Source organism: Triticum dicoccoides, chromosome 7B (genome assembly GCF_002162155.2).
Source record: "Triticum dicoccoides isolate Atlit2015 ecotype Zavitan chromosome 7B, WEW_v2.0, whole genome shotgun sequence".
NCBI lineage: Eukaryota > Viridiplantae > Streptophyta > Magnoliopsida > Poales > Poaceae > Triticum > Triticum dicoccoides.
In genome coordinates this window covers 518,904,159-518,916,620 of record NC_041393.1, presented here as the reverse complement: position 1 = coordinate 518,916,620, position 12,462 = coordinate 518,904,159, and the positions used below count along the sequence as shown (strand labels likewise).

Genomic DNA, 12,462 nt, shown 5'->3' with positions numbered 1-12,462 from the left:
CCTATTTATAGCCTCCGAAAAGAGAGAGGAAAGCACAGAAAGGAATGGAAAAATCTCCGGGAAACACCAGAAAGATCGCACCGATCAGCGGAAATGGCAACATCACGAAGGAACATCGACAGCGGCACCACTAGAACAACATAGACAGAGTAACCGATGGACGTAAAGCAGCACTGGTCCCTGACAAAGACCGACAGCACCACATGAGAAAGTGACAGCTCGATCGAGAAACACATCACGACGACACGAATGGCAACAGCGGCCGAACAGCAGAAAGTGACGGCAAGCACACACAGACAAAAGCTAGACCAATCAGAATTGAAATTAAGGAAATTGCTCATACAAGAAGAGGAATCAGCAGATGACAAACCAATCACAGAGCAACAACCAGCCGGCACGAACAAAGTATGACCGCCAGCCGGGCGACGTGGTGAGGAGCTAGACTAGAAGAAAGAATTATGCATCCGTAAAGAGAGGGCCAAGAAAGCAGGCAAATTGAATGTGCTCACCGTCGACAGCAGCAGCCCCGGCTTGACGGTGCAGTAGATATCTACCAGGGTGTCGCCGCGACCCTCCTCCTTGCGCTCCACCTTGAACTGCAACCGCCAACCAACATTCCTTAGTTAGTCTCTTGCTTTCACCATTAATTTTTTCAAGCTACAACAGCAATGGCCCGGCTCTCCTCTGGCGACAGTGGGTGGCTTAGATTGCTCACCTTGGGGGTGTTCCTGGACAGCATCTCGTTGGGTTCAGCTCTCAGAACACACTCAGCAGTCAGCACCGGTGCCGGCTGCGGATGGGAGTCCTCCATATCCTCCTGGAGATCATCTCCAGCAGCTCCTTCATGTAGTCGACCGTGTCCCTAGGATCGACGTTCTGTCTATCTAGATTCCCAAAATCAAGAACACACATTCAGATTTACTCCCAAGATTACACCCCTCTTTCTTCCAAGATCGACTGACGATTGATCTTTACCATGCTGGGCACGACGGAGTGGAGCATGGAGAGACGGTAGTTCAGGCGCTTGCGGCGGCGGCGCTCGGCCATCTGATTCTTAGAGGGCATGCCCTCCACCTCTTCTTCCTCGATGCCGGCTTAGTGGCCGCCGCCATCTGTTGGCTTTTGATCTCTAGATCAGATCACCCAGGATCACAACGTACCCGTACGTGCTAAGCTAGCACACACGCAGGCAGCTGGATGGATAAACAGTGCACACACACGTACACGAAAACTTTGACTTGGGCTAGCGGTCAGCTTCTCTCGGCGGAACAGATAGGAAGGCACTGAATCGATGTGTTGCAACAGGCTCGTCTCGAGCCTGGTTCTTTATTGCTTTGATCTTTCTCTTTTCCGTTGTGTTACAAGGGATAGGGGCAGACGCATACATATATGCGTGAGATCGCCTAGTAGCTATCCGACTCCGTGTACTATTACTAAGCCTACTAGGTTACTAGCTAGAGTACTACTCGGACATCCACGTCCGTGTTTAGCTCTAACATTCACCCCCCTAAACATGACGTGGTCGTTAATATCAACCTGGATCCCAAATGTGAGTGCTGCTACTCATAGACATTATCCCTGGCATTGCTTTTGCCATTTCTTGTAGCATTTCAGGGATCATCTTTCTTGTCGTCGGCTCATCCATAGCTTGATGCCAACGCTCCTTCTTGATCGTGTCTTCAACCTTCACATGTTCTTTGATGCTTGATAGACTGTCTTTCGGATCGTCGAGGGAACATCCTTTGGATTCGAGTGAGATCAAACTTTGGTCTAACTTTGCGTTCCAAGCTCTTGGCGCTTGCTTCCCGTAAAGTGCCTTCTTGAGCTTGTAAACTTTTCATTCTTCGTCTTTCTTCTCGTAGCCGAGGGGTTGTTCCACGTACACTTCTTCTTTGAGGTCTCCGTTGAGGAAAGCGGATTTCACATCCATATGATGAACCTTCCAATCCTCTTGTGCTGCCAAAGCTAGGAGCACTCTCTCCGTCTCGATTCGAGCAACCGGTGCAAACACCTCCTCATAGTCAACTGCTTGACGTTGTACGTAGCCCTTTGCAACGAGTCTTGCCTTGTACTTCACAATGGTACCCTTCGTGTCCTTCTTCAACTTGTAAACCCACTTCAAACCTATGGCCTTTTGGTTTGGAGGTCGGGTTACCAAAGCCCACGTGCCATTGCTCTCAATCGCCTTCATCTCCTCATCCATGGCGTGCATCCAACTTGAACTTTTGCTCGCCTCTACGAAGTTCGCCGGCTCCTCAACTCCGAGTAAACACAAATCGGAGTACTCGAGCGTAACTGGCTTTGCGTACTTGTAGACTTTCTTGAGGGGCATGTAGCGACGAGGCCCGGAACAATCCGTCGTGGCTTGCGAAGGAGGCGACACAAATTGTGTCGGCGTCGATGCATTTGAGGAAGACGGTTGAGTCTCGAGTGTGGTAGATGCCGGGTCGTTGGCATCCGCGTCGTTGGCGTAGTCGTCCTGATCGTGACCATCATCTTGATTGTCATCATCACTATGCGCCTCATTGTCGAGATCTCCGCCTGTGTCGTGCGCGTCGTTGTCGCTATCACCTTGCGACCCATGCGCGTCGTCGTCGGTGTCGGCACCATGGTGATCACTACCATTGCGGTCACCTTGGTTGTGCGTCTTGCCAACCACCTGGATGTCTTCCCTTGCATCATCGTCAGTTGGAAATTCAACTATGAATATGTTACCATTTGGAGCATCGTCGGCTGCTGCGCTCCAATTCCACGCTTGGTTTTCTTCAAAACCGACGTCGCGTGAAATCCGTAGACGCTTGATTCATGGATCGTAGAAGCGGTATGCCTTGGTTCCGGAACTCCTCTCATATCCGATGAACACCATCTTGGTGCTACGATCAGCAATCTTTGAGAGATGTGGCTCCGCCGCCTTCACATGCGCCACGCACCCGAACGTCCGTAGATGAGACACATTCGGCTTACGTCCGTAAATTGCTTCATACGGAGTCTTGCCGATCACCGCCTTCGTTGGAGCCCGATTGAGAAGATAGACCACCGTCGAGACAGCTTCTCCCCAAAAAGTCCCCGGCAAATTCTTGCTCTTGAGTGAACTTCTCGCCATGTCAACGACGGTTCGATTGCGCCTTTCAACAACACCGTTCTGCTGTGGCGTATAAGGTGCCGTGAGGAACCTTTTTATGCCAATCTTCTCACAGTAGTCGTTGAACTCATTTGACATAAACTCTCCACCGCGATCTGTCCGTAGAGCGCGAACCTTCAACTTGTGTTCCATCTCCGTTGCAGCCTTCAGCTTCTTGAACGCTTCAAACGCCTCATCCTTAGATCGTAGGAGAACGACCCACATGTATCTCGAGTAGTCATCTACCACAAGGAAGAAGTACTTCTTTCCTTCGTGAGTTGCTGGGGTGATAGGGCCACATAGATCACCATGGAGCAGCTCGAGTGCATCACTTGCACGATAGGTAGACTGAGCAGGGATCGGCCTGCGGTGCTGTTTTCCAACCAAGCACCCGTCACATACTTGATCAACATGGTCGATTAACGGCATCCCAGATACCATCTCCAACGTCGACATCTTCTTCAAGGCGTAGAAGTTAACGTGTCCAAATATAGCATGCCATAACCACGAATCATCATCACTCTTGGCGAGCCAACACTCCGGTTGAGATTGATCAAGGTTGAGAATACAGAGCCTGTTCCGCGTGCGGTTCACACGCGCCAGCATGTTTTGGAGGTTGTCGAAGATCGTCATCACTCCGTTCTAAATATCCACCTTGCATCCATTCTCATCGAGTTTCCCGACAGAGATGATGTTGTTGCGAAGCCGTGGGATGTAGTACACTCTGGTGAGTATGCGATGTTCTCCTGTGAGACCCTCGAAGAGGACAGAGCCTTGCCCGCAAATCTCCACATTTGAACCATCACCGAACTTGACCAAGCCTTGAACATCATATTCTAGCTCGAGGAACTTCTCCTTGCACCCCGTCATGTGGTTACTGGCACCCGTGTCTAGATACCATGACACGTTCTGGCTTCCGGATAACTTTTGTGTTACTTTTTTCTCATGAAGTAGCACCTTCTAGTTTGGTTTCACAACCGCTGTTTGGACGAGATCACAAACTTGGGCCATCAGAAGACCTGGATGTTCGTCTTCCTGCTTCGCCAAATTTGCCTTGATCTCACACTTGTTAGGCTCCACGAGATCACAAACTTCGGCCATCAGAAGACCTGGACGTTCGTCTTCCTGCTTCGCCAAATCTGCCTTGATCTCCCTCTTGTTAGGCTCCGGACAATCCTTCGCAAAGTGACCCATCTCGTTGCAGTTATAGCACTTGACCTCGGACATATCCAAGTTCCATGGCTTCCGCTCTTTAGATCGGTCCGCCTTACCACGACCTTGTGGCTTGCCTTTTCCTTTGCCTTCTTCGGTTTGTCCGCCGCGCTTCGCGTTGCTTGAGCCTTCGCCAACGTCGCGCCTTCCTTTGCTACTTGGGGACTCCCAATCTGCGCGTGAGTACATGAGTTGGACATCACCTCCTCCTTTGCCTTTCCGACAACCACGAGCATTCTCTTCCCATGTCCGCAAGCATCCCATCGCCTCCGTTATGGTCATGTCGTCGATGTCGTAAATCTGCTCGAGCGTGCCGATGATGTACGTGAATTTATCAGTCACCAAACTGAAAAACTTCTCCACAATCTCGGTCTCCTCGAGCTTTGCACCAAGCGCGTGGATCTCTCCCACTAAAGTAGTCAGACGCATGGCATAGTCATTCACCGATTCAGTTTCCTCCATTTGCAACTTGTGAAATTGGCGCTTCAGCACTTATGCCCGAGCCTTCGTGACACGATCTTCTCCGATCCTCATCTCTTTGAGTGCGTTCCACACCTCTCTTGCTGTCTCGAACTCCGCCAATGTCATCAGCACGGAATCCGGCACAGACTGGGCTATGGCGGCCACGGCACCTTCGTCGCACTCCTCATCGACGTCGTCGTCCGTGATGGCCTCCCACACTCGAAGGGTTCGGAGATCTTCATCTTCACCGCCCACACACCGTAGTTGGCGTCGGTGAGCATCGGGTACTGGATGGGGATGTTGCGATGCGCCTGTACGTTGGCGCCGCCCGTTCCGCCACCACTTGTTGCTGACTTGCCGCCCTTCTTCACATTGTCGCCTTTCTTGTTCGCCTTGGAACCGCCGTTGCCGGACTTGACCGACTCAGCGTCGCTGCCCATCATCGTAGATCGTAGATCGTCGAGGCTCTAGATACCAATTGTTGGCTTTTGATCTCTAGATCAGATCACCCAGGATCACAATGTACCCGTACGTGCTAAGCTAGCACACACGCAGGAAACTGGATGGATAAACAGTGCACACACACGTACACGAAAACTTTGACTTGGGCTAGCGGTCGGCTTCTCTCGGCGGAACAGATAGGAAGGCACCAGGACCTCTATACACTCACGTTCAGCTATGATGTTCAAGGCTCGGTCAAGTTCGGTGATGGTTCAAATGTGGAGATATTGAGAACGAAGTGATGACGATCTTCACAATATCCACCTTGCATCCATTCTCATCAAGTTTCCCGACAGAGATGATGTTGTTGCGAAGCCGTGGGATGTAGTACACTCCAGTGAGTATGCGATGTTCTCCTGTGAGACCCTCGAAGAGGACAGAACCTTGCCCGCAAATCTCCACATTTGAACCATCACCGAACTTGACTGAGCCTTGAACATCATATTCTAGCTCGAGGAACTTCTCCTTGCACCCCGTCATGTGGTTACTGGCACCTGTGTCGAGATACCACGACACGTTCTGGCCCCCGGATAACTTTGGTGTTACCTTTTTCTCATGAAGTAGCACCTTCCGGTTTGGTTTCACAACCGCTGTTTGGACGAGATCACAAACTTCGGCCATCAGAAGACCTGGACGTTCGTCTTCCTCCTTTGCCAAATTTGCCTTGATCTCCCGCTTGTTAGGCTCCGGACAATCCTTCACAAAGTGACCCATCTCGTTGCAGTTATAGCACTTGACCTCGGACATATCCAAGTTCCTTGGCCCACTCTTTAGATCGGTCCGCCTTACCACGACCTTGTGGCTTGCCTTTTCCGGTTTGTCCGCCGCGCTTCGCATTGCTTGAGCCTTCACCAACGTTGCGCCTTCCTTTGCTACTTGGGGACTCCCAATCTGCGCGCGAGTACATGAGTTGGTCACCACCTCCTCCTTTGCCTTTCCAACAACCACGAGCATTCCCTTCCCATGTCCGCAAGCGTCCGATTGCCTCCGTTATGGTCATGTCGTCGATGTCGTAAATCTGCTCGAGCGTGCCGATGATGTACGTGAATTTATCAGTCACCGAACTGAAAAACTTCTCCACAATCTCGGTCTCCTCGAGCTTTGCACAAAGTGCACGGATCTCTCCCACCAATGTAGTCAGACGCATGGCATAGTCGTTCACCGATTCAGTTTCCTCCATCTGCAACTTGTGAAATTGGCGCTTCAGCACTTGTGCCCGAGCCTTCGTGACACGATCTTCTCCGATCCTCATCTCTTTGAGTGCGTTCCACGCCTCTCTTGCTGTCTCGAACTCCGCCAATGTCATCAGCACGGAATCTGGCACAGACTGGGCTATGGCGGCCATGGCACCTTCGTCACACTCCTCGTCGACGTCGTCGTCCGTGATGGCCTCCCACACTCGAAGGGTTCGGAGAATGATCTTCATCTTCACCGCCCACACGCCGTAGTTGGCGTTGGTGAGCATCGGGTACTGGATGGGGATGTTGCGATGCGCCTGTACGTTGGTGCCGCCTGTTCCGCCACCACTTATTGCTGACTTGCCGCCCTTCTTCACATTGTCGCCGTTCTTGTTCGCCTTGGAACCGCCATTGCCGGACTTGACTGACTCAGTGTCGTTGTCCGTCATCATAGATCGTAGATCGTCGAGGCTCTAGATACCAATTGATGAGGATCGACCGCTGTCGAGATAGCTTCTCCCCAAAAAGTCCCCGGCAAGTTCTTGCTCTTGAGTAAACTTCTAGCTCGATTCACCACCAGGACCTCTGCACACTCACGTACAAAGATAGGAGAACATCATCGCGCGAGATGGCTCTAGACAACCTCCGAAACGTGCTAGTGCGTCTGAATCGCACGCGGAACAGGCTCTATATCCTCAACCTTGATCAATCTCAACCGGAGTGTTGGCTCGCCAAGAGTGATGATGATTCATGGTTATGGCATGCTAGATTTGGACACGTTAACTTCTACGCCTTGAAGAAGATGTCAAAGATGGAGATGGTATCTGGGATGCCATTTATCGACCATGTTGATCGAGTATGTGACGGGTGCTTGGTTGGAAAACAGCACCGCAGGCCGTTCCCTGCTCAGTCTACCTATCGTGCAAGTGATGCACTCGAGCTGCTTCATGGTGATCTATGTGGCCCTATCACCCCAGCAACTCACGGAGGAAAGAAGTACTTCTTCCTTGTGGTAGATGACTACTCGAGATACATGTGGGTCGTTCTCCTACGATCTAAAGATGAGGCGTTTGAAGCGTTCAAAAAGCTGAAGGCTGCAATGGAGATGGAACACAAGCTGAAGGTTCGTGCTCTACGGACAGATCGCGGTGGAGAGTTTACGTCAAACGAGTTCAACGACTACTGCGAGAAGATTGGCATAAAGAGGTTCCTCACGGCACCTTATACGCCACAGCAGAACGGGGTTGTTGAAAGGAGCAATCGAACCGTCGTTGACATGGTGAGAAGTTTACTCAAGAGCAAGAACTTGCCGGGGACTTTTTGGGGAGAAGCTGTCTCGACAACGGTCTATCTTCTCAATCGGGCTCCAACGAAGGCGGTGATCGGCAAGACTCCGTATGAAGCAATTTACGGACGAAAGCCGAATGTGTCTCATCTACGGACGTTTGGGTGTGTGGCGCATGTGAAGACGACGGAGCCGCATCTCTCAAAGCTTGCCGATCGCAGCACCAAGATGGTTTTCATCGGATACGAGAGGAGTTCCGGCACCAAGGCATACCGCTTCTACGATCCACAAACCAAGCGTCTACGGATTTCACGCGACGTCGTGTTTGAAGAAAACCAAGCGTGGAATTGAAGCGCAGCTGCCAACGATGCTTCAAACGATAACATATTCACAGTTGAATTTCCAACTGATGATGATGCAAGGGAAGACGTCCAGGTGGTTGGCAAGACGCACAACCAAGGTGACCGCAATGGCAGTGATCACCATGGTGCCAACACCGACGACGACGCGCATGGGTCGCAAGGTGATAGCGACAACGACGTGCACGACACAGGCGGAGATCTCGACAATGAGGCGCATAGTGATGATGACAATCAAGATGATGGTCACGATCACGACGACTACGCCAACGACGCGGATGCCAACGACCCGGCATTTACCACGCTCGAGACTCAACCGTCTTCCTCAAGTGCATCGACGCCAACACAATTTGTGTCGCCCCCTTCGCAAGCCACGACGGATTCTTCCGGGCCTCGTCGCTACAAGCCCCTCAAGAAAGTCTACAAGTACGCAAAGCTAGTTACACTCGAGTACTTCGATTTGTGTTTACTCGGAGTTGAAGAGCCGGCGAACTTCGTAGAGGCAAGCAAAAGTTCAAGTTGGATGCACGCCATGGATGAGGAGATGAAGGCGATCGAGAGCAATGGCACGTGGACTCTGGTAACCCGACCTCCGAACCAAAACGTCATAGGTTTGAAGTGGGTTTACAAGTTAAAGAAGGACACGAAGGGTGCCATTGTGAAGTACAAGGCAAGACTCATCGCAAAGGGCTACGTACAACGTCAAGGAGTTGACTATGAGGAGGTGTTTGCACCGGTTGCTCGAATCGAGACGGTGAGAGTGCTCCTAGCTTTGGCAGGACAAGAGGATTGGAAGGTTCATCATATGGATGTTAAATCCGCTTTCCTCAACGGTGACCTCACAGAAGAAGTGTACGTGGAACAACCCCTCGGTTACGAGAAGAAAGACGAAGAAGAGAAAGTTTACAAGCTCAAGAAGGCACTTTACGTGCTGAAGCAAGCGCCAAGAGTTTGGAACTCAAAAGTAGACCAAAGTTTGGTCTCGCTCGGATTCAAAAGATGTCCTCTCAACGATCTAAAAGATAGTCTACCAAGAACCGAAGAACAGGTAAAGGTTGAAGACGCGACCAAGGAGGAGAGCTGGCGTCAAGCTACGGATAAGCCGAAGGCAGCAAAGACGGTCCCTAAAATGCTACGAAGAACGGCAAAAGCAATGCCAAGGGTATTTCCTATGAGTAGTAGTCATCGCATTTGGAATCCAGGTCGCACCGAGGATATCGTGCTTAAGGGGGTGAATGTTAGAGTTATGCACGATCAAACTTGCACGGCACGTCCATGAGTCCTAGTATGATTAGTATTCTAAATCAAGTAGGATTAGGAATACTACATCGAGTCGGTTAGACACTAGGCTATGAATAGCATACCGAGTAGGATTGATCCCTTGGGCTCGTACGTGTATATAAGTGCACCCAACCCCTGTAATCTGAACCACAAACGAAAAGAGCAAGAAAAGAAATAGAAAGATTAACAGGCTCGACACGAGCCTGTAGCCATCAACAAAGACTACCGATCAGTTTTTCCGTTCGCCAAGTTACAATTTACGCTGAAGTTCCGTCTAGGTCGATTCGTTCCGATCGATCAAGAGCTAGCCTCTACCAGGTGCTCACGTCTCGTACGTGAAGTACTGGCTAGACGTGTGCGTGCACTGTAGATCCATCAACCTACTAGGCAGCTAGTTTGGTTGCTTTGTACGTGAGTGTGCAGAGGTCCTGGTGGTGAAGGAATTGATCAAGCGATTCGCACCATCGTGCAAAGGCAGCGAACTAGACGAACAGATAGGAGCTCTAACACCATCGCGCAAAGGCAGAACGTGCCGTCGTCCGCGGCCGCCAGCCCGGGCTCCACCTTGCAGGCGTCGAGGCGTCACACCTGTTCAAGCAGGAGTTTCCACAGCCGCGCGTCGACCCAGCGGCGCTGGCGACTTTTCTGCTCGCCGGCCGGCCGTGTATAGGTCGACCGAGGCGGGAAAAGAGCGGGCCGAGGCATGCGACGGCGGCCTCGTCGCCGCCAGCGAGGAGGGTGAGCGTGCCGTCGCTGGCGCGGACACTGCCGCTGGAGCCAACGGCGTGGCAGCCCAAAGAGCTCGTGCATTCCAGGAGGGCCTGGCTGGCAGTGGACTCCGGTGAGGAACGGGCGTGGGCATGGCCAAAATTTGAGAGATAGACGCAACGATGCAGGGGTGATCGCTGGAAGAGGATGAGCGCCGGGGAAGGCGAGCCTTTCTTATAGGCCAGTACGGCGGTCGAGAGGTCGGCAGCGGGACGGAAGTGAGGGCTTCCGGAAAAAAACCAGATACGTCAAGAAGTGGACACATCACGCATGCATCCACGTAGTCCCATCACATGAAGATCACCTCCCACCGGGGCATGTTGCATGCTGCACATGCAAAAACTGAAAACAAAGCCACCGCTAGACAGAGTGCATGTTTGACCAGGAACCATCGATGAGAAAGCGGCAGCACATCAAAACAATCAACCGACAACGACACAAGAAGATAGCGATGGCCAACAGAAATGGAATGAATCACGTAACAGAGAGAACCACGCCAAACAGCCCCACATGCAGTCAACAAATGCTAGATGAACCAAAAAAACCATCACAGCAGTTCAAAAAATTGAAACAAAATCCTGAATCCACAAAGCAGTTCTACACCACCAGGTACCAAATTAATAACACGTGTCACATGCATAATTCACTAGAAGTCTTTTTCAAACAAGTGGAACAACCTTGAGGCAAAAACTTGGCCTGGAATAGAGGCTTGGTTATGTTAAGCCTGTACACTCACTATGGCGCCTTATCAACCTATGATCGTACGGGTTGAATCAAATAGCAACCTGCATGCGGACAGGTGATAGACCTGGAATGGAACTTTTATAGTACTACAATTCAAATACTCTGCTTTTTCAGAGTGAGCTCGGATGGTTTTGCAGTTTCTCTTTACCAGCTCTAACTCGAATAATCGGAGTTAGCTTATTACTAGTACAGTATGAAATGCGGGTCCTTCCAATTAAATGAAACAATAATTAATAGATGTAATAAAAAGGGGGTTAAGTAGTTATTCCACCCTCGCTATGGCAGGTTAGTGTCTCGGAGATCATTGATACTGATGTGGGGATTCATCTTACACAGTTGGTAGAGATTATGTTCTGGTATTCGGGGTCCTTCTAATTAAATTTAGTACTCCCTTTCTCTCAGTTTACAGGGCGTGCGCGTATCCTTAGGTCGTCAATTTGACCAACCTAATACAAGTCATATATTACAAAAAATATACCAATATAAACTTCAGATGTTCTATTTTTCAAAGGTATATTTTTTTTATATAGTTTATATTAAAGTGATAAAATTGACAACCTAGGTATACACGTAGGACTTGTAAACTGAGACGGAGGGAGTACTCCATCCGTTCATTTTTATAAGGCGTTTTGGACAACTGGTTTTGAACTGTTTAGAGCACTGTCTGAACAGGCTTAAACGTCTCATATAAGTGAATAGAGGGACATGGAGTATTGCTCCCGAGCTCATATGCTCCTGCATGAACAGTAAAATCCAAAAAAATATACAAAAACTGAATTTCTTTTGTGATGAACATTGATAAATTTTCTACCTGCGTGCAAAATTTCAGGTTGAAATGCCATTGGTGGAGGTCTGGGCAAAAAAAATCGATGGTCCAAAGAGACTACTGTTGGAAGCATTTTGGAGCATCAATTTTGTTATTTTTGCCCGAACCTCCACCAATGTCATTTTGACCTGAAATTTTGCACGCAGTTAGAAGTTAGAGCATTCATCAATGTTTATCACACAAAAAAATCAGATTTTTTTGAATTTTTTTACTATTTTTTCGATTTTACTGTTCATGTGGGAGCATATGAGCTCGGGATCGAAAGAGCACTTTCGGAGTATCATTTGCTACTTCAAACCTCTCATCTTACGAAAAATCTCTACTTATGGGTTTTGCCATGGCACTGATGGTTAATGGTAGCATTGTTGGGGACATGACTACTGAGTGTAAACTGCCCAGGAGGGGCCGGATTACACTCACAAGGAGTCCTGTATAAGAGCCCATGAAGATGAAGGATATGGCTCTTTATCTATGGAGGCTTAGAGGCCCAGAGCCCAATGACGGATTAGGGCCCATAGTAATAAACCGCCATAGATGTATAACTTGTATTGTAAGTTAGGGAAAGGAAGAAACTGAGCCGGACACTTGTATGAGCCGGTCTCGGGATTCTATAAACTGGTCGGGCGTCAACCTGTGTATATATAGGGACGATCCGACGACGGTTCAGGGACAAGAAACAACAACTCGAGAGATAGGTAAAGCGGATTCGCTCCCTGCTCATCGAG

At 49.9% G+C, this 12,462-nt stretch overlaps 1 pseudogene; it reads right to left on the bottom strand.

The window, feature by feature from the left end:
• Positions 1-443: 443 nt before the first annotated feature.
• Positions 444-1,065, bottom strand: LOC119339054 (annotated as a pseudogene).
• Between the last annotated feature and the right edge of the window lie 11,397 nt (positions 1,066-12,462).